The following is a 22,815-nucleotide window of genomic DNA, read 5'->3' as shown; positions in this document are numbered from 1 at the left end:
TTGAGAGAGAGAGAATCTTAAACAGCCTCCATGCCCAGTGCAGAGCCCGATGTGGGGCTGTCCCACAACCCTGATATCACAACCTGAGCCAAAATCAAAAGTTCCATGCTCTATCCACCGAGCTACTCAGGTGGCGTATAGGCGCCCCATTTTTAAACTAAATTTTGCAGGTGCACTTTTTTTATCTAGAAGAACCCAGTAGCATCATGAACAGGGTGTAACATTCCCATAGCTGATGAACAGCTGGGTTCTCACAGCTCTTTGTCACAGTTGTGAGCTTCCTGATTGGAAGCTCAAGGCAGAACATCAAAATGCAACTCAGCAAAAGGAATTCTAGCCTTCGACGGGTGCAGTTCGATGCAATGCCAGAACACAAAACACTCAGCCGAACTGCTGGTCTCCATATCCATCGGGCAGCCTTCATAAGTGTTACTTCTTTTAACTGGTATGTGTGTCTGTCTATATACACTCACTTATAGCCTATATGTACACCTGTACGTATGTATATATATATGGAGGGACAGCTTAGGGATATATTCCATTGCCGACCATGCTGTATTCTTGCTCACTGTTGGAGGCTTTAGGAATCGACCTGGTAAGGTTGACATCTTCTGTAGAAATTAAGGACTCTATTTGAAACACTCACAGAGGAGAGTTCTATTTTTGTAAATAGGATAATTGGGTGGAAAACTGTGCTAATATCTATCTTTATTTAACCACTCCCAGGGACAAAGCCTAAGTGTTAAAACCATGAGTCCATAACCAAGAAACCACCATTTACACAGGGCCAGTGTCCTCTGTATACAGGCTGGCAGTTAAAAAGAATGGGGAAGTCAAAAGTCAGACCATCCCGTTGCTTATTATTGGCTCTTATTATTGCATATAAACAGAGGGTGGGAATGGTAGACTGGTAGACTGAGGCAGGGCTGTAGGGAGAAGGGGAGAGTAGTAAAGTGACACCACCAACTGCCAGGGATGTTATGTAGTAAAAAGGTTATGGAAGAGGGTTTGGGGAAGTGTCACACGAGGTACTAATTCTGTCCTGACAGACGTGATTCTTATTCCAAGTGACTTTTGTTGATCTGTCCCTGTGCTGATTTGAGTGGTCAGTGGTAGTACGGCCTGTGTTGTTACACACTGTGCACGATGCCCGAGGAAGGGGAAGGGGTGGGAAGCAGAGAGAACGAGCCTTTATAGAGCTCCTACTGTGTACCAAGCATATCATAAAATGGTTAGGAGTGTGGCTTTGCAATCACGGGGACCCAGCGCCAGGCTCTAAGCCCAAGTTCCTTCATTCAAAAAATTGGGGCAGATGGTGCTTTACCTCACAGACTTGTTGGGAGGTGTCATGAATACGTCATCAACGCTCAGTAAAGGTTAGTTATTAGAATGGTGGCCATCACTAGGTCTTTCTTCAATCATATGAGGTGGAGCTCACGCTCCCCACTTTACAGATGAGCATACTGAGGCGTAGGGTTGTTAGTTAACTGCCTTGTCCAAGGCAGTTTTCATCTAGGAAGTATCAAAGCTAGGATTCAAACAAGGTTTTCTAGCCCTGGAACCTGTTGGTTTTTCTCTGTTCCTTGCTACCTGAACTTATGAATAGCTCTCCTATCCCACCCTGACATGTTTGGGCCGTGAGCTGAAACACATTTCTGGGCTCGCTGTGCTGGTGAATGACTTTCTGTTCTTTACGCTCACATCTGACAAGCTCGGGCAGTGGTTTGTGTGATGATTGTGATGACTAAGCCCTCTGTTAAGGAGTCTTGGCTCCGGAGAGAGTTTCCCATTTGTGTTGGCCACGCCTCCTGCAGAACATACCTGTCCAGTGAGGTGTATGGCCAGAGGAACATGGCAGAGGTTACCTGCACTGTATTTTGTGACCATGACAGCTGTCATAGTTTTCTTCTTGCACTTCTGCCAAACTCTATGTTTTTGTCTTTGTTTTTGGAGCTTGTTAAATCTAGTGTAGTGGGCTTGAACTGACTTTATGTATAATGGAAATAGCCTTATGTGGTATAAGCTCCTGCCTGCGGTCACCACCTGCTCCCACAAAGCTGAGTAGCTAGTAACTTCTTACGGATCTTTTCATATTAATAGAATAATGGAAAACAGATGGTGTGCCAGGAGGAGTGCTTTATCTTGGAGGCTTTGAGGGCCTGTTATGGGTTGAATTGTGTCTCCCTCCCCACCCTACCGCCCCCCCACCCAAATTTATATTTGAAGTCCTAACCCCCAGGACCGCAGAATGTGAGCTTATTTGGATATAGGGTCATTGCAGATGTGATTAAAGATGACTTCATACTGGAATGAACTAATCTTATATGACTGGTGTCCTTATAAAAAGGAGAAATTTGAACACAGACACACACACACAGGGAGAACTGCATGAGAGCATGAAAGCAGAGACTGGGGCGATGCTTCTACAATCCAGGGAACACCGAAGATTGCCAGAAACTACCAGAAGCTAGGAGAGATTCTCCTCCACAGCCTCAGAAGGAACCAACCCTGCTGATGCCTTGATCTTGAACTTCTAGCCCCCGGAGCTGAGAGAGACAGCTACACTAGTGTTGGTTAAGCCAGCCAATCTCCGGTTCGGGGTCACAGCAGCCCTGGCAAACGCAAACAGGGCCAGCCCATGGAGAGGTGGTGACTTCCCAACCCCGGAGAGAAACGAGAGTCACTCACATGCTACGGTTACAGTTTCCATCGGAGTGTGGTGTCGGATGGAAGGCAGAGAGTCAAGAAGTAGAAAGAAGACAAGCAGTACTACTAGACAAGCAGACTGATGTCTGAAGAATGTGAGTGCTTGTTACATGAAGAACCTTGCTCTGAGGTGACCTTGACCTCACTGGGTGTTTTAGGTGAAGCAGTTTGCCATTGGGGTTGGAAATATATTTTCTTCAAGACTACAAGGTGTCAGTTTTTTAAAAAATTGACTGCCTACAAGTGTAAATGTCACCATCTAGAATAGTTTTGTCTGATAGAACGTTCTGCACTGGTTTTAGTGTTCTAGATCCACACAAAAATGGTAGCCACTTGCCACGTGTGGCTGTTAAACGCTTGAAACATGGCAGGTGTGGCTGAGGAACTAAGTTTTAAATTCTATTTAATTTTAATTTAAATTGCCGCTGTGGCTGGTGGCCACTGTATTGGACAGTGTGGATCTAGAACAGAAGCCGAGCATTGGGTTAGGACCCTGAGAAGAGAACAGTGGTGCCTTCATCGGAAGGTTGGGCTAACTGATCACCCTCACATGTGGTCTTGTCCTCAGCTAACGGGGCTCTAGTGTGAGTGAAAGTGAAGAGCACAGCAGAATCTTCTAGACGCTTTACTGAAAAGATGCTTAATACAGGGCTTTGCTTGATGTTACTTCTCAGAGCCCAATACAGTATTTAGTGCTCAGTAGAGAGGCGGGGCACATTAATGAATGCAGGGAGGACATGAGGAGGCTGGGTCTGTGGTCCAGGCGGCCTGAGAGTATTTTCAGGCTGCGTGTGCGGGTTCTGATGTGCCCCTGAGGGACCAGTTCTCCCAGTGTTAGGACCACAGGGATGTCCAGATGAGACTATCTTCTCTGAAGGCAGGAGGGTCTCCCTTGGAGTTTTTGGTACTCGACTGGTTGTGTGCAGATGACTGGTCAAAGGTACTGGGGCCCCCTTGCCCCACCCCTCTGCACTGGCAGCCCCCGCACGGGATGGGCAACCAGAGGATGCTGTTTTGGAGAGAGTGCACGGGGGATATTTCAGGATCGAAAACGGAACCCCAACCCAAGCATTATTAGGTGAAAAAGAGCACACCCCCGTGAATGTTTTTGGCCAGCTCTGGACAAATGACTTGTCATTGTGTCACCACTGGCTTTTGGCTCAGTGCCCAGTATAATTTAAAAGTCGCTTCTTTCTCCAACTCTATGTAGTTATCATTTTGATTTCACAGAGAAGTAAAGGGTTTATCAGTCTTAGGTTTTTCTAACCCCTGAGACAAATGATGGGTATCGTGCAGAGACACTGCATGGCGGAACGGTCCCTGCCTCTCCCTGCCCCCCCCCCCCGCCCCGCCCCCGGCGGACTGGGCTTGGAGGAGTGTAGGGAGTGTGGCAGAAGGAAGGGGCGGTATGCTTGATTGAACGGTGAGCAGGTGGTTGTTCAGCTGGAATTTCTGGGTCTCGGAGGGCAGGGGTTTCGTTTAAGAAGAAGGTGGAGGAAAAACTGCTCGTCAGCCTTCAGCACATTTGGTAGCTGGTACCACATGCCTGGGACCTGGGGGATACCAGTAAGCAATGAAGGCTGATAGTACTAAAGCTCATCCGGTGCCACAGTGGATTAACCCACTTGAGCACCAGCTCTCTCTTCTCCAAGAACTTATAAACTCAGTGCAGCCAGGATTAAACAAAGCAGCAAAAGATACCAAGTGATGCTAGGTGATTTGTGATGAGCACCATCAGGAGAAAACCCTGAGGGTCTCAAGTGACCAGGGTTGCCTTATTTGATCTGGTTTTTGAAGGATGGCCTTGATGTGGATGGGCAGCCGGGGAGCCCGGGGCTGCTCCAGGTGGTGGTGCACAAGGCACGGCTGGGGGACAGTGGGTATCAAACTTGGTGCGACTGGAGCAAGTCACAGGTCACAGGTTTTTCCATTTGAATGTACTTATTTGACTGTAGTTGCCATCAACAGATGGAGAGTTCAGACGGACTACACTGAAATCATTAATAATTTGCAGATGCAGTCAGTAGCCCCGGTGCGTTGGTGTGCCTCTCCGTTCCAGCAGAATCCATGCAAGGAGTGGCTCACAGCCCCATCTGCTCTGCTCTTCCTGGCTCTTTTATTTAATAACCTCTCCATGACCTCTTCATGTGAGGTCATCCATCTCTTCTTTTTTTGTGTTTAAATAGTCTTGGCTGCTCCTCGCTGTGAAGGGCTTGACTAGTTAGTGGGCGGGATCGACCTTAGTGTGGTAAACAGAAGGAGTCTAGGATGGTTCTTGCCATGAGCGTGCACAGGAGGTGGACTCCAGCATGGAGCGGATGAGGAGTCAGTGCGGGAAGCGAGAAAGGATGGGATAGCCTAGCCGGGTACTTCGCCCGGGCCGCTGGGAGAATGTGAGGATAGTATAGTTGTGGGAAAAAGGGAGACAAGGGAGGGGTAGGTTTGCGGGCTGAGAATAGGGTAATGACCTTGATTTGGGACATTTTAAGTACGAGACAGGACATCCCCGTGGAGACATTTAGGAAGCATGAAAAAACCCCAGTTTGGGAGTACTGAGGGCCCCATAATACAGTGGGAGTTCATTTGGCTCCAGCTCTCCCCTCCTTCCCTTGGCAAGTGGTTCCCCATAGAGTCACTTCGGATTGGCGGGGGGAACATTGCTCAAGTCTCCTGAGCCTTTATCCTCACACTTGAATGCTAAATCCAGAACTCCCTGTTCCTGCTAAGTAGTTCAAAAGCTCTGAGGGATCCTTGGAACAGTCGCACCCTGGTGGGACTTTTCAGAGCACTCCTGGGGTTGGGAGAGAAATTTCAGGGTAACTGCAGAATAATGTGAGCTATAACCGGCCTGAGTGATCTTCTTGCTGGGATCTGGATGTGAGACTGGCGTGTTTGAAGGTTGCTGAATACCTGTTGACCTGCATGCCCCAACGGGGTGAACTCCATCTACCTTTTGATTCCTAACTAATCGCAGTGAACAATACACCAGCTTGTCTTCTGTAAAACGAGAGGGGTGAACGTTCCCACCAGCCTTGCCGCCTTGGTTGGACAGGTCAGTTGACTGCCTTGAAGCTCTGCTTATTCATCTGTAAATTGAAGGGATTTGGCGAGGTGCCCTTTAACACGACTTCCCACACTAGCACTTTATGTCGGTCAGTGATTCTTTGTCCAGGGAGTGCTGTTTTTTCCATAGGAACCATTCTGCAGTTGCTAGTTAGCTTATCACCTTAGCGAGAAGCAGCGTGGAGAGGTGGGCAGAACGTGGCCTTTGGAGTCAGTGACCCAAGCTTAAGCCCCCTCTGTCACGTGGCTGGCTGTACAACTCCTGACAACTAGCCATTCCTTGCCAATCCTTGAGTTTCCTCGCTGGTAAAAAGGAGATGATAAGACCCCTTTCAGGGTCATCAGGTCATAATATGTGTCAAGCATTTGTGTTTGTGCCCTGTTTTAGACAGTTTTATTGAGATATTATTCACATACCATAAGCTTACCCCTTTTGAAATGCCTTGATTTGTACCCTGAACTCCTTGGGTTTTAGTATATTCCCACAGTTGTGCATTGATCACTTCTACCTAATTCCAGAACATTTTCCTCACCCCAGAAAGGAAGTCCACACCTATTAGCCGTCCCTCCGCATCATTCCCCGCTCTTACCTAGTCCCTGGCAGCCACTCACTACCTCCTGTCTCTGTGGATTTGCCTGTCCTGGTCATTTCATGTACGTGAATCATATAATAGGTGGTGTTTTCCGTCTGGCTCCTTTTGTTTGGCATAATGTTTTCCCACTTCTTTCATGTTATCAGCACTTCATTCCTTTTTATTACCGAATAATACTCCACTGTATGGATGTACTGCATTTTGTTTATCCATTAGTCACTTGATGGACATTTGGGTTGTTTCCACTTGGCTATTATGAATAATGCTGTGAACATTTGTGTACAAGTTTCTGTGTGGACATATGTTTTCAATTCTCTTAGTATCTCATTGTAGTTTTGATTTACCTTTTTCTAATGGCTAATGACGAGCATTTTTCACGTGCTTGTTGGTATGTGTCTTTTGGAGAAAGGTCTATTCACATTCTTTGCCCGTTTTTTAAAAAATGGGTTATTTGTCTTTTTATTGTTGAGTCCTAAGGGTTCTGAATATATTCTGAATACTCTCCCTGGCGTGCACTTAATAGGATGCAGTCATTGTCACTTCCTCTCTCCAGGTTCCTCACAGAAGTCTGTAACCTATGAGGTGACATCTAGACCTAACTGCTCAGACGTTGAATCCCCAGCATCCTGAGTCCTAAGCCCTACCATGATGTCTTGACCGGAGCTCTTCTTAGCCCAGAGCCATCCTGATGAGCCATTCTGATCCTGGAGCCCAGATCTGGAACCTGGAACAGCAGGGGATAGCTGGGGTCTGGAAAGGAGCTCTGGGTGAATCTCTGGGGGCAGTGGCTATTTCTATTTCTAACTCTTGGGCTTTTTTCTAGATGGAGGCCTTAGGGGGGTAACTGTGGGGTGTTTTTTGTGTTTTTGTTTCATGCTGCTACCGCACCAGGGTATCCTCCATTCTGTGCTATGGGCATCTGGAAGTTGGGGCTGAGGACCACGTGGAGATATATCTGAGAACATTAGCTGCTTCCCACAGTGCCACCGCCAAGATGAGTAGCATATTTTCCAAGACTGATCTGGCAATTTTAAGTCATATATAAAAATGTCCCAAGGAGAATCATGGGTCTACTTTAAAAAGAAGGGAGTTTTATGGGAAACCTTTGAAGACCTGGAAATTATTCTCTGTTCTGAGAACTGTACTCAGTGTCCTGAGACATGTCCTATATTTGCTGCCCCTTCACCTTTGCACCCATCCTCCTCCCCCCGCGCCCTCCAGCCTGGCATGTATAACCATCCCTCAGGGCCCAGCAGGCTCTCTATAGTTAGGACGCTTTCTTCCTGCGCACCGGGGGAAAAGGTGCCTGCAGAGCAGTGAAGGACTGGACCACTCCCTCTCCCACACCCAGAGCGCCGTCTCCACCAATCTGTGAAACTGCCAACCCACAGATTGGCCCTAAAGACTTAGATGTGGCTTTGAAGGGTCATGAACAGACAGTATTGATTCTTCCTCTTAAGTCCGTCAAGACAGGTTGAAATCTTTAATGCCCAGAAAGTTTGCTTTGGGGGAACACAGCCAGCCCAGTTGCATTTGGATGTTGCTTACTTATTTTAAAAGTAAGAAAGGGGAAAAAAGAAAAAAAAAAAAAGTAAGAAAGGGATGGGAGGTACCTCTTGGTTTGCTAATCCTTTATAGGAATGGCTGTCCACAGGGGGCTGTCTCTAGCTCCCTTTCCTCCTCTGAACCAACCTTCGGACCTGCCTCTACCTGGCCGCCCTCCTGCAGATTTCACAGAGAAGCACACCCTGCCCTCAGAAAGTGAGCCATCTACTTGGAAGGATGAGACGAATCAGATAATTATTTGCTGTTACAGCCGGGAGGTTCCTTGGGGATGATCCAAGTCGGTATTTTCCAATCTCCTTTCTTGACCAAAAATACTTTGTGTGGAGGAAAAAAAAATGTTATCCTTTGGTAAAGACATTTGGGTCACACAGTATGTTGTGTGGCCCTCTCTTGGAGATGCACAGTGTCACTAGTGGATTAAAGGCTCCAAGGAGTCCTGCAGTGAAACAGCTCCATTGGGTTGGCCCCAGCATTTCTTCAACTGTTTGAATCTCATTTTTTTCTTCTTTTTCCATGATAAGTATTAATAGCTCACAGGACACTGAGCATACTTCGGGAAACATTGCATCCCTTACAGACAAGGAAACCTGTGTTTAGAAATACTAAGTGACTCGCTCAAAGTCAACAATACAGAGCCAGACTTGAAACCCAAGTTTTCTAACTCCGGATCCATTGTTCTTTTTACAAATAATAATCCTATCACACTTGAATGAGGGTGTGTGGTAGTATTGAAAATGTCACTGATACTACTAATGACGAAAAGCAGACTTTCTGAGTAATGCTGCCTTGTGTGGGAACCTGGTTCTGCCATTCGACCGGTGCGTGACCGTCGGCGGCTAAGCCTGTGCGTCTCTCCGACTGTCTTGCTTCTTGTGCAAAGTGAGGATAATAATGACCTCGGGGGGCAGTTGTGAGGATTAGTTGAGACAGTCTACATAAAGATCAAGTCTGTGTTTCTGTCCCTGTTCTCATCGGCCCAGGCGCTGCTGGGCCCCATGATCTAGGATTTTTGAAAGGCTGAGCATATTGGACACCAAGAAGTGACTGCAGATCATAACTAATATTTATTGAATGATGGCGGAAAGAATGAATGAGCAGGAGTTAGGAGTAATTACCTGGGACCATTCAGAGCTATAGTGAACCACCAAATATTCATGGAGCTGAGAAGAAGTGACGGAGAGATGGGCTAGAATGTGTAGATCGACAGGGGCCCCGGGGACAGGTTGTGGCCAAGGTAGGACATTTCCGGCGTCTCAGGCCGGCTGCCGGCCCTTTCTCCGTCCCCATGACACAAAACCGTGGTCCAGGTCTCTTTACGAAATCGGCAGCTATTGGCCTTTGGAATACAATTTATTTTAAAAGGTTTGGCAACAGAGTTGGTCCTGAGGCAGGAAAGGTGACAGACGGTGGACCGTGGCAAGGGGACAGGGTGGTGCAGAGCACAGGGCTCCCAATGGCAGAAGGGCCCTCCAGGGCCTCCCCCAGTTCTCACGGGAGCAGAGTGGGGAGCCGGCCATTCCAGGACATCTCTCTCCCTTCTCTGTAAAACTCATCCCTGCCTCCCCAGCCCATCTTCCCAGCCTCAAAACTTGCTTAGGTAGCTTTGGAATTCGTACCTCTGCCTAGGGATTCAGTCCAGCGCCCTAATGTGGCGCTCTGAGGGGCCGCGTGCCTGATGGGGGATCACCGGTCGTGTCGGGGGTGGGCCCGGCTGCCTTCCCGGGCTCCCGTCTCGGGGTGCCGGTCTCCTCCCTCATTCTGGAGTGTCCCGGGGCTAACAGGCTAATGTCCCACTGCCGTCTGGATTTCTCATGGCCCTCGCCCCCTGCTCCAAGCTCCCTCCTGGCCGGGTTCTCGGCAGGCATTTCTAGGAGCACCGGCTGCAGGCGACAGTAAATGACCCGACCCGAGGCTTCGACCGGGAGCACCAACAGCTTTGCCGCAGCGAGGGGGCAGCCAGAGAGCACCAGCTCGCCTCCCGCTGCGGCACAGAGAGCCTCTTCATCGGGCGGCGCGCACGGCGTGCCAGACCTTGTCTGCCACGCCAGGTGCTGGCTCGTGCTCAGGGATGATGCAGGGCTGAGCACGCGGCTGGCAGCGAGCGAGGCACAGTGTCCCTCGTTTATGGACCTCGAGTCCAACAAACCCTGACTCCTGCTTGGAATGCAGACCGTGCTAGTGCACAGCTGATGGGAGGGCGGCCATTTCTCCGGCTTTCATGGGCACCGCTGTGTGGCACAGCTCCTGGGGACATCAGGAGGCCGCTTTAGAACCCAGGCTGGCAGCTCCTCCAGAGGCTAAGCCTGGAGTGTCCACATGACCCGGCAGTCCCACTCCAGGTTACGCCCAGGAGGGGTGCAGACATTTGTCCCCGCAGACTCCTGTCCGCGAGTTCATAGCGGTGTCCACAGCAGCGAGAAAGTAGGAGCAGCCCAGATGGCCTTCAGCTGATGGATGGGTGAACTGATGCGCTCTGTCCATTCAGGGAATACTGTTTGGCAACAAAAAGGAATGCAGTGCTGACACATGCTATGACACAGGTGAACCTTGAAAAAATTATGTTAAGTGAGAGAAAGCAGACACAAAAGGCCACTTGTTGTACGGTACCGTTTGCATGAAATGTCCAGAATAGGCCGACCCATAGAGACGGAGAGCAGTTGAGAGGTTGCCAGGGGCAGAGGCGGGCAGAGCGGGGAGCAGCTGCTGACGGGTGGGGGGGTCCTCCGGGATGAGAATGTTTGGAATTAGATAGCGATGGTGGTCGCACAACTGAATGTACTTAAAACCACTGGGCTGTGCGTTTTCACAGGGTGACTTTTATGGTATGTGAATTATATGTCGATAAAAAAGCTATTAGGTGAAAACTGCCCTGAACTTGCTGTTGCAGTCAAGTCCTTTTTGAACCTACATAGGCTAAGGGTCAAGTGGAAAGAGGTGGGAAGGCCCCGAGCAGGAGGGGAGCAGCACTGATCCTGCTGCTGGAAAGCAGCAGCAGGTGATGGGTTTGGATGAGCAAGGCCTTGGGGACACATTGAGTTTTCTGTGGGATCTCTTCTGTTTGCTCAAAATTTCAGGATGCCTTGAACTTCCTGGCCCCAAACCCCTACCTGCAAATAAGTTCCAGCTGGATCCTGTTAGATTTTATTGATTAATGAATAAATGTTCACTCTCATACATTTAAAAAAAATGTATTTTGTTTGGAAATAATTGTAAACTTACTGAAAATTTGCAAAAATAAAAACAAAGAATAGCCCCAAACCTTTTACCCAGACCAGTTATTTTACCCCATTGCATGCTCGCAATGATGCACACTCGCTCTCTCTGTTGTCACGTGTGTGTGTATGCATACACATCTGTATTTTCGTATAGATGTACTTTCAGGGAATGATTTGAGGGTAAGTTAGAGGTGTCATGGCCCTTTATTTCTGCACCATCAAATACCCTAGCCACAAGCCAAATGTGGCTATATAAATTAGAATGAAATAAAATGTAAAAGTCAGTTCCTCAATCACACCGGCCACATTTGCAGTTGCTCCATAGCTCCCTGTGGCTAGTGGCTCCTGAGGTTAGAGAGCCTTTCCAGTATCACACCGAGTTCTAGCGGACGCTGCCGCCTTACCCCAAGCACGTCCTGCGTGTTTCCTGAGAGTAGGGTACTCCTCCATAGCACAGCGCAGTCTCCAACATTAGAGAACGTGACACTGATGAAATAGTTTATCTAACAGTTCGTATCCCAGTTCTGTCAGTTGACCCAGTAAAGTTCTCATTCCTTTTGGAATGAGGTCTTCGGTCTTGTCTGTGGCCCAAATCTGTGTGGTTTGTGCCCAGGGGAAGCGTCTGAGCTACAGACTGTCAAGCTTTGATGCGGGTGGTCCTCCGCTATGGCCCTTCTTTTCACAGACGACTCGTGTGCTGAAGCCGGCTTGCATCTCCCCTGCTCAGAATTCTTTTGGTGTCTTTGTCACTGGTTAACTCACGGTGCGGTTTCCCTCTCCCTCTGCACCAACATTCAGTCTCGGAGCAGGTGGGACTCTCTTAGATCAGCGGGAAAGGTGTCATGTGAGTAAAAGGAAACCGGCCTGCCAGCAAGCATGCTGTTTTTCTTTGTTCTGATGACTTTTCCCAAATTTTAGCATCCGTCTAAAAAGAGGCTCGTCTTGTGCCTCGTTTGTTTTCTGTTTTATGGCTGAGTCGCGATCCCACAGCTCTAAGTCACCTCGTGGGGCCCAGGACGGAAGTGGGCACGGAGGAGCTTCCTGTCCGCAACTCCTTGTGTGTGGAGGCCGGATCTGTAGGCCCGGCGCTGCCCCTCACGCGCTCCTAAGTGCTGCCTGCCCTGACCCTGGCCGTTGGCGCCTCGTTTTCCTCCAGACCTGGAGAGAGGCTGACTCTTGATGATTTTCATCCGTGCTCTGGGTGAAGAGTGGGGGGGGGGGGGGGGAAGCAAATTGCAGAGTGGTTTCTACTTTTAAACTAACTGGTATTAGAACTTATTCTCCCAGAGATTCCTGGTGACTTAATGGGATTTTATGGCATAAGTAAGCATGGGAAACAGGTTCCCAGGCTGCTGACTTCACTTCCATAGAGGTCCCCACATCCCCCCCCACCCCGGTAATTTCTAGCATTCTGTGGGAGTCAGAGCTGGGGAATGAGAAATCAACAGGTTTATTCTTTTACCTTTCTTGTATTTGCCCCTTAGAACGTATTCTCATACTCTCTGCCACCTTTTATTTGGATTCAGCATTTCTTAGAAGAAAAGAATACTTAGCAAGGTAAGAGTCACTGAAGAACGCGGTGGGAATCCTCTATGAGCCATATAGTTTGAGCCAAGAAAGAAAAGGGAAAAGGGTTCATGCAGAGAGAGTGGAAATGGAGCTGATGGTTCATTTTCTGCTTAACTAAAAAGGAATGAAAAGGGCTTGGCTGGCAGGGTCAAGACCACAAGGCGAGCAGTTGAGAGCCTTGTGGTGTAGGGTGGCGGTGAAGTTTCGTCCTTCACCACCTTTTGAGAACTGACATACAGAGGACTTTGAGCACTGGGTCCGCTTGGCTCACTTTGGGGCGGTGGGGAGTAGATGGAGTGTACGTATTTGATGCTAGTGAAAGACCGAGAGCTCTCACCGCACCTGCCATCAGAGGGAACACAGAAATTTGGACATTCTCCCTTAATATCTAATGTTTAACAAGAGCTGCCCTCATTGGCCAGACGGTGTTGATTGACCTGTGTGCTTCTAGAAGTGTTGCTGAGTGGCTGTAGGTCCCTGTCACTCCTGGACCCCCAGCCTAGGGATTAAGGTTTTATTAGTTACCTGCTAGTGTCCTCCCAGCTGTGGCAGGTGAGCGTCATCTCGGGACAGTAACTCATGGATGCAGTCTAAGAGCAGATTTCATTTTAGATCAGCTCTGGCCTTGGAGATGCACTCACGGGGAATCTGGGAGACTGGAGGGGTCATTGCCACAGCCGTACCCCAGTGAGCATCCTGGGGATTCAGAGAGCCCCTAGGCCTGGCCATGAACCCCAGGGCGTGTCTTCTTCTGCTACTCCAGGCCGGCGAGGGCCCCTAGTTCTGTCAGCTGTCACCCCACCTCTGCAGCATGCCGGCTCCCTCTCCTGTCTTCTCCCTTCCCCGCCAGTCACCGGGCTTTAGGTGGCTCCTTCGGTCTCTTGTCTGTGGCCTTGGCTTAGGTTCCCACCAACTCCTCCTTTTGTTCAGGATCTTACCCCCTCACAGATGCTCCTCCAGGGTGGGCTGGGAGCCTCTCGGCCCTGGCCACGCAAGGCTGTGTTCCATTCAGCGGCCAGACTGGTCCTCTCCTCCCTTGCAAACACCGCTCAGGACTCCTCGACTCCTCGCTGCCTGCAGGATAAAACCGAAACCACATCTGCCTGCAGCTCGTCTTTCCAAAGGCATGTGCCACTCCCTACGGGAGCCCTCGGCTGCGTTCAGGCACCCTTATTCTTCCTCGTGTTCCCTTCAGATAGGGCTATTCCTGTTGGATCTGAACTTACCCTATTTTTTATACTGTATCTGCAAACCATTCCAGGTCCTGGGGGAAGTAGATAGCTTATAAATCTCAAATAAAAATGGGTTTAGTCTTACTCCCCGACTGTGATGCGTGTCTCCTGACACGCCGGTCTCTGTGCTTCAGCTCACCCCTGCTTCCTCTGGGGTGCTCTGCCCTGAGCTGCGTCCTCCCTCCAAACCCTGTGGCATATCATCAGTAACAGTTACGACGGCCCTATCTGGTCAGTTATTTGTTCTCACGTTCCCCGTCTCCTCGTGGTGTTCTCACAGCCCTCAGGGTGGTGCTTGAACATAGTAGGATCTCAGCAGACATTTCTGGATGCTCACCGTGGCCTCTTGAATTCTCAGCCTGGCTGAGATCTGGAAGTTTGACTTCATAAATTCATTGAGGATTATGAGGTTCTGACTCATAGTAACTAATCCTATAGAAGACTGATTGATTAATCTGGATCATTATAGAGAGAGGGTGGGCGTGCTTAGGTATTTCCTCCTTGGTCAGAAAGGCCTTTCTGGAATCCCACGAAGACATCAGATTGCTTATTGAGCATAGAATTTGAGCAAAAGTTATTAAGTGTTTTTACAGATAACTATAAATTATGAAAACGCTCTCTAGGGATATTTCTCTCCAGAGAACCTGAATCAGGCACCTGAAATCAAATACCCTCTCTCTCCCTTAACAGTGAAAAATCTCAGACTTATTTATAGACTTTACTAAGACGACTGCCCCTTATCATTGTAACATCATCCCTCTTTATTTTGGTATGTTCAGCATGTTACAGTTCCCAAGTTTATAGATATTCTCCTTAATTACATTTTAGGATGATCACGTTTGAGTCATAAACATGACAGCATCTTAAATCCTGGTTTTGTAGTTTCTGAGCATGCCTTCTTTTGGGATCTGCAGACCTCTGTTCATAAGTTGGTCTAGCATAGCACCTCTATTAGGGTGGAGACTAATGCTGTGCATCAGTTCTAGGAGTCTCAATCTAAAACCCCACGTAAGTAAGGAGTCCAGAACAGTGTTTGTCCATCCATTAATGAATCAGTGGTACCCTGGGTGTGGGAGCAGATGCTATTTTTAAGCCCACTGTTGACTTCAGTGATAAAGAGGGTACAGAATGTGCCTTGCCAGGCTTGTGGGCTTATCATGAGTAATACCCACGATTATTATGATGTCAGAACTTGAGTATTCTTTACCAAGAACATAAGCATTGCATCATGCAATGGGGAGCAGGGCGTGAAAAGTCTGTTTTTCCCAGGAAGACGTCAGCAGAGGGCATGAGCTGATGCTCCCAGTAGGACACAGAAGCCTGAGTGCAGCCATGCCGAACTCCCATGGTCAGTTTGAAAAGCAGCTTCCCATTTCAGGCACTAGGATGTCATTTGTCTCCAAGTTTCCAGACCAAATAAGGCCTGTGTGACGAGGATCCTATACCTCCCCTTGTTTGGGATGTTATTGGGTGGGGGTTAGTGTGTGCACACCTGAAGTCACTAGCGGCTTTGAGGATCGTAGCTGGCCTACAGAGCCTTTCCACAGGGCACAGGAGTGATGCCTAAATGTGGAAGGTAGGGATTGAACCGCTTAGAATTTTTTAAAGTTGTCTCTAAAAACGTGTGCTCTGCTTTTGATGGGTGAGCATGATGAGCATCAAAATACAATGACACTCGACCTCAGTAATTCCCTCATTTGGGATAGCAGCATTAAGGAAGATTACAGTGCCAGTTAGGATGGGCTATGTTATGCTGTGGTCACAGACAACCCCCACTTCTCAGGGACTTCAGGCAACAAAGGTGTGTTTCACTACCACGCAGCCGGTGCGCCTTGTGGGGACTTAGCTGGGGTCTCTGCTCCTCCTTGTCCTCACTCATTTCTCAGGCTGCAGAGCCTCTGCCCCTGGATCATTACTGGCATTTGGGCAGATCACACACTGGCTGTGCAAAGCTTCTGCCCAGAAACGACACTTCACGCTCACATTTCATTGGCCAAAGTTAACCAAGGCTAACTCTGAAGTTACTTGGCTTGGGATATCTGAGTCATAGCAGGGGTTTTCAGAGTGAAGGGCTCAGGACAATTGATGGCACTACAGAAGAAAACATTGGAAATACATACCTTTTAAATTTTTCTGTTTTTGTGTTTTTAGTAAGCATACTATGGTAGTAAAATAGAACATATATAATTTATTAAAAATAAATATCACATGTATTAGAAGTGTTCAGTTTTTTAACCAAGTGCTCAATCAATAGTTTATATAAATAAATACGAATCTACAGTGAATGTGTTGTGCTTAGAGACTGGGTCCCATCACCTCGCACCTGTCTGAATGGCTGGCATCAAAAAGACAAGTGGTGGCAGAGGATGTGGAGAAATGGGAGCCCTCATGCACTGTTGGGGAGAATGTAAATTTAGGTGCAGCCGCTATGGAAACAGTATGGAGGTTCCTCAAAAAATTAAAAATACAGCCACCATATGATTCAGCAATTCCACTACTGGGTAGCCTATCCAAAGAAAATGAAAACACTAATTTGAAGGAGTATATGCACCCCTGTGTTCATTGCAGCATTATTTACAAGAGCCAAGGTACAGAAACAACCCAAGAGTACATCAGATGATGAATGGATAAAGAAGATGTGATACACACACACACACACACACACACACACACACACACACACACACACACACACACACACACACACACACACTGGAATACTACTCAGCCATAAAAAAATAATGAATCTTGTCATTTGTTACAACATGAAGGGACCTTGAGGGTATTATACTAAGTGAAATAAGTCAAAGAGAAAGACAAATACCACATGAATTCGCTTATATTTGGAATCTAAAAAACAAAAAACCAACCAACCAAAACAAAACCCAGACTCACAGTTACAGAGAACAGATTGGCATTTGCCAGAGGGAAGGGAGATGGGGGGTTTGGTGAAGGGGATTAAGAGCTACAAACTTCTAGTTCTAAAACAAATAAGCCACGGGGATATAATGTATGGCATGGGGGAGCTGGTCAGTAATATTGTATTAACTCTGTAAGGTGACAGATGGTACCTAGACTCACTGTGGTGATCATTTCACAATGTATACAAATGTTGAGTCACTGTATTGTGCACCAGACACTAATATAATACTGCATGTCAGTTATACCTCAAATAATTAAAAAAAGAAAAGAAAAGGAACTGGATCCTGGTTATGACCAGGGGTAGAACTTTTTTTTTTTAAGATTTTATTTATTTGAGAGAGAGAGAGAGGCAGAGAGCGAGCATGAGCAGGGGGAGGGGCAGAGGGAGAGGGAGAAGCAGGCTCCCCACTGAGCAGGGAGCCCAACATGAGGCTCCGTGCCAGGACCCCAGGAATCATGACCTGAGCCAAAGGCAGACGCTTAACAACTGAGCCACTGAGGCGCCCTGGGGGTAGAACTTTTGTAGAAAACGTTCCAAGGAAAAGAATGCCTATGTTTTTTAGGTAAAGTGGATAAAATACGAGCTCTGTGTCTGAATCCTCTCAAGCTCTTGAAGTTTCCCGGGCATCCTCTATCAGAGTCACTGGGAATTGCTTTCTTCTTGATCAAACCTGCCTTTCCTCCCAGAATAGCATTTGAGATAAGTAATAGATGAGTCCCATTTCACTCTTTTTCTGTTTCCTTTGTCCGTTGGAAAATAGCCATACTGGACCGGTTGGTTGTATGTGGCGGGCAACTGTGCTGAGTGCTGGGAGCACCAGTTTTCCCCGCAGACAGCCAGTGTGTCGGGCGTGTTGTATGTTAGGCCTTGGAAAGCCAGCCGACCTCGCCATTCTCCCCTTCCACTGAACACTTCGTTAGGTCTTACTTCCCGCCAGGCACTCTTCTGAGCGCTCCCTCCCTTAATCCTCACCAGGACCCCCCGAGAAACTATTACTGTCTCCATTTTACAGATGAAGACACTGAGGCATAAAGAGGCCGTGTAGTGTGCTGAGGCCACACAGGCAGCAAGGGGCAGAGCCCGTGTCCCCCGTGGCTGCTGGGAACCCAGAGACAATCTGGAATGAGCTCTTGGAACACAGACCACCAGTAAGGCCCTGCCACCAGGTGCCTTCCTGCATTAGAAGGGAGGATGCAGGCAAGCTCTCCTGCACGTTGGCCATGCTGCTGCGGGAAGGCTCCCTGCTGCAAGAACCTGCATGGTCAGTGCCGCATGCGGGTGGCCCAGCGCCGTGCGGTTGTTGGCTAATGACCACACCAGCACTGGTCTGATGGCAGTGACTCAGAGCATAGACATGTCCTTGCAGCAGACCAAGGAGCCGGCTTTAATCTGTACAGCTTAGAATCTTTGGCCCCTGGCTGCCCTGCCGAGAGACCCCTCTACCAGCTTTCACACCCACACGTCCACACACAAAATACCTGTTTGAATGGCGTGAAGAAGACCGTGTTGCATCTTTATGGCGTTTCTTGTGGACAGAGCACGTCGCCGCGCTACTTGATTATTCCCAGCATGCTCCCAGTTCGCTTGTACTTGCCAAGCACTTTCTTCCTTTCCTCTTCCCCTACCTCCCTCCCAGCATCCCCTGCCTGCTTTCCACCCATTTCTCTGACTTTCCTTCCGTGGCGGCTTCCCACCTTCCTCCTTCGCTTTCCACCGTGGGAGCGGCACTTTGTCTCCCTTTCCTGAAACGATCTCTAATTGAGTTTTGTCAGATGTCAGTTAAAGCAACAGAGAGGCACGAATGAAGAGCCTCACCAGGGACAAGCAGCCGTGATGGAGCGTTACTGTTGTGAATGGTGGCTGCTGTTTCAGTCAAGGCAGAGGGGCATGTTTCTGTGCCCTCAGAGCAGGGCAGGCTGCATCCCAGATCTGCAGAGAGCCCAAGGGAGCAGCCTGCGTGCACTTGGCGTCATAGACATCACTGTCTGCGTGACTTCTTTCGCAAAGTTTTCTTTGTGGGGAGCCCCCGAGAAAGACTCAAAGAAATGCATAAACATGAGGCCGAGAGGCAGCGAACAGGTGTTGCAGCCGGGGCAGATTGCGGACGGCAGGCCTTTGTCCTGGTTTCTTTGTAGAACAGCAAGGAGTGGAGGCTGAGCCAGGGCAGGTCTGAGGAAATACCCGCCCCAGACCCCTTCAGCGCTGGTGCCCGGCAACTGAGCACATGCCGAACTTTCGCAGGCTTTTGTTCCCAAATTCCGTTGTCTTGAAGTCAAAACATGGATCACGATGGACAAATACATTTGCATACAAAGAGGAGGTGTTTTGTACCCTGGCGAGAATGGTAACTAAGACAAGGGGGTAAAGCTGAGGATGCTTCTAGTGCTTCTCAACCAGGAGGAGGCAGAGCGGGACTCTAAGGGCAGTCCACCAGCGTGACCCTGCGATTGTTATAGATACTTTATCACAAATTGCACACACACACACATTTTTTTCATTGAAATACATCCTGAATTGTATTATAGAGTGTATTAGTTTCCTAGCGCCACTGTCATATTAAAGTACCCCAAACTGGCTTAAAACAACACCAGTTTATTCTCTCATAGTTCTGGAGGCCGGAGGTCTGAAATCAAGGTGTCAGCAGGGCCGGGTTCCCACTGAGACTCTGGACAGAGCTTTCCTTGTCTTCTAGCCCCAGGTGGCTCCCGGAGGCCCTCAGCATGCCTCGGCTCACGGCCGCCTCACACTGATCTCTGCCTCTGTCGCTGTGTGGAATTCTCTATGTGTCTGGGTTTTTCCTCCTCTCCTTGTAGGGACACCCACAGTCCTACTGGATTCGGAGTCACCTTAATGGCCTCATCTTACCTCAATCACATCCGCAAAGACCCTATTTCTAAAGAAGGACACATTTGCAGGTATCGGGGGTTAGGGCTCCAGCCTGTCTTTTGAGAGGACACATGGTAGTAGAATTACATAGAGTAGTGGAACTTACATACTTTTTTGGTATAAAAAAGAACTGGCAGTGGCACAGTATTAGAATACCAAATGAGAAGGAGTAAAGTAGGTTTCTAGTTCTGATTCTGAGTATGCCAAGCATTTCTGAAGGTGAACCTAACTAAGTAAGCTTAAAAAGACAAATCAGTTGTGGGCTGGGCATGGAATTTACGTAAGGGTTAAGTAAGAAAAACACTTGATTTTACTTTATAGTATGATACCAAACATTTAAGAATAACTAACTCTTTTTTGTATAAAAGTAAAAAGCTTGCTAGATTTTTAGTATTATAAGACATTTCTAAAAGATAGAGAAGTTGATGGGGAGCCTGGGTGACTCATTCAGTTAAGCATCTGACTTCGGCTCAGGTCATGATCTCAGGGTCCTGGGATCAAGCCCCGCATCGGGTTCCACACTTGACAGGGGAGTCTGCTTGTCTCTCTCTCTCTCTCTGCCCCCATGCCCCTGCTCATGCTCTCTCTCTCTATCAAATAAATCTTTTTTTAAAAAGAAAAATTGAATCTGAGGCTCATGTAGCATTACCAGACATATACCTAGCCTCCCCAATACCTGTTCTAGTTCTGGCTCACTTGTTTCTTGGGGTGGTCAGTCATGATTTTGGAACAGTAGTGAAGGGAGGGGGGATGCCAATGAGAGGTAGTGGCTGAAAGATTCAGGGACAAGGCTTTTGCAAAGATTTGTGACACAAACACCTGGAAATTAATACCATTGCAAGGTTAACCGCCTTATTTAAAACCTTTTAAGAACAAAAGGACTATCCTTCTAGATCTTTGAAAAATGTGTATTTGAATGGAATTCATCAGTGTTAAAACTAGAAGCATAGCTGGTTGTGTTTTTTTACTTTGTGGATATTTACCCTTTTCATCCCACCAATGTTGTTTAGAAGCGTTATTTTCTTGAGATCCTCAGTTGGAAGGAAAATGCAAAGTTGGGAAATGTAAGAGCCTCTACAGGCCCTGCACTATAAGGACAGTGTGGGGCGCCTGAGTGGCTCAGTCGGTTAAGTGTCCAACTCTTGATTTCAGCTCAGGTCATGACCTCAAAGTTATGGGATTGAGCCCCACGCTGGGCTCTGGGCTCAGTGGGGAGTCTGCTTTCCTTCTCCCTCTGCTCCTCCCCTGCATGCTCTCTCTCAAATAAATAAATAAAATCTTTAAAGAAAAATAAAAAAATAAAAGTGCAGTATGGATAGCAGAAGGGAATTAGTGCATGTGAGATTAAGACTGACCCAAGGAGGAAGTGGAGAAGGAAACTTCCATCCCATGCCCGGCCCACAAATGATTTCTCTTTTGAGCTTACTCAGGTCCTACTTCAGAAGTGTTTGATCCACCCAGAGTTAGCCCCATAAACTTAGCTCTTTCCCACTTTGGTGTTATTAAAGGGTCACTGCCAACTCTCCTTTATACCGAAGTTGACTACAGTTATTCCTCAATATACATTACAGGTACATACATCCCTGTATGGCCTTTTCCAGAAGCACTGCAGCTTACACTTAGGGCAGAATTTAATTTAAAATAACCACTTTGCTTTTGCTTGTTTCCATATGTAATGTTTGACTAATTGGAATACCCTTGTAGGTCCTTTGAGGCAAAATATAGGGAAATCACAAAATGAAATGTCTTCTCTCCAAGGAGGGAAGAACAAAGAAGAGTTCTCTTGGAATATCCTGACTCTATATCCTGAGAAAAATCATACTCTAGTAAAATGCTTTTGGTTCCTTAAACCTATTGCTATGGGTTGAATTGTGCCCCCTGCAAAATAATTCACTTTATTCCTAACCCCCATTACTTCAAAATGTGACCTGATTTGGAGATAGACTCTCTAAAGAGGTAATCAATTAGAGTAAGGTCGTTAGGGTGGGTTCTAATCCAACATGATTGGTGTCCTTATAAGAAGGGGGAAATTGGGACACAGAGACATGCGTAGAGAGAAGAGGGAGTGAAGACACAGGGAGAAGACAGCCTCCTACAGACCATGGAGGGCCTTGGAACAGATCCTGGGAACAAGTCCTCAGAAGGTCCCAAACCTGCTAACACCTTGATCTTGACTTTCAGCCTTGATCTCGAATTTCTGTTGCTTAAGTCACCCGGTCTGTGGTCCTGTGTTCTAGTAGCCCTAGGAAACTAATACTCTTACGTGTAAAAGTTTAGGTTTTTTTAATAATTAAGAGTCTTAATTAATGCAACTATGGTTTTAAAAAGGAGTTTTTGAGTTATTTTGTTTTTCCTTTCATTGATTCCACCAGTTTCCTGGAGAAAGCACATGTGTCTTCCCTTCAACCCAGCAATTGCACTACTGGGTATTTATCCAAAGGTTACAAAAAGAGTGATTCGAAGGGGCTCCTGCACCCCAATGTTTATAGCAGCAATGTCCACAATAGCCAAACTATGGAAAGAGCCCAGATGTCCATCGACAGATGAATGGATAAAGAAGATGTGGTATATATACAATGGAATATTACTTGGCCATCAAAAAGAATGAAATCTTGCCATCTTCAATGACGTGGATGGAATTAGAGGGTATTATGCTAAGCGAAATAAGTCAATCAGAGAAAAATACTATATGATTTCACTCATATGTGGAATTTAAGAAACAAAACAGATGAACTTCTGAGGGGGAAGGAAAAATAAATTAAGATAAAAACAGAGAAAGAAGCAAACCATAAGAAACTCTTAATTATAGGGAACAAACGGAGGGTTGCTGGAGGATAGGTGTGTGGGCGGAACGGGGTACCTGGGTGATGGGCATTAAGGGAGGACACTTGATGTAGTGAGCACTGGGTGTTAATACTGAACTGATGAATCACTAAATTCTGCCGCTGAAACTAATAATACATATATGTTAACTAAATTGAATTTAAATAAAAAATTAAAAAGAAAACTTGTATGTCTTAATGGTATCATTCTTTTCCTTACCAGAATTATATTGGATTGGT

General features: G+C 47.4%; 1 protein-coding gene and 1 long non-coding RNA gene across 4 annotated transcripts in view; both read left to right on the top strand.

Annotated features, from left to right (window-relative positions):
• The window catches only part of HIPK2 (homeodomain interacting protein kinase 2), a 186,022-nt gene that overhangs the window by 25,434 nt on the left and 137,773 nt on the right, over window positions 1-22,815 (top strand). The gene's annotated exons all lie outside the window — the stretch shown is intronic.
• On the top strand, window positions 5,449-22,342 carry LOC113911045. Its single transcript, XR_003516366.2, has 3 exons — window positions 5,449-5,758; window positions 6,916-7,129; window positions 22,126-22,342. It is a non-coding gene; the product is annotated as an uncharacterized LOC113911045 (long non-coding RNA).

The sequence above is a fragment of the Zalophus californianus genome, chromosome 12, assembly GCF_009762305.2.
Source record: "Zalophus californianus isolate mZalCal1 chromosome 12, mZalCal1.pri.v2, whole genome shotgun sequence".
In the NCBI taxonomy this organism is placed as follows: domain Eukaryota; kingdom Metazoa; phylum Chordata; class Mammalia; order Carnivora; family Otariidae; genus Zalophus; species Zalophus californianus.
Note: the sequence above shows the minus strand (reverse complement) of the source record. Positions and strands in the feature narration are given on the sequence as shown.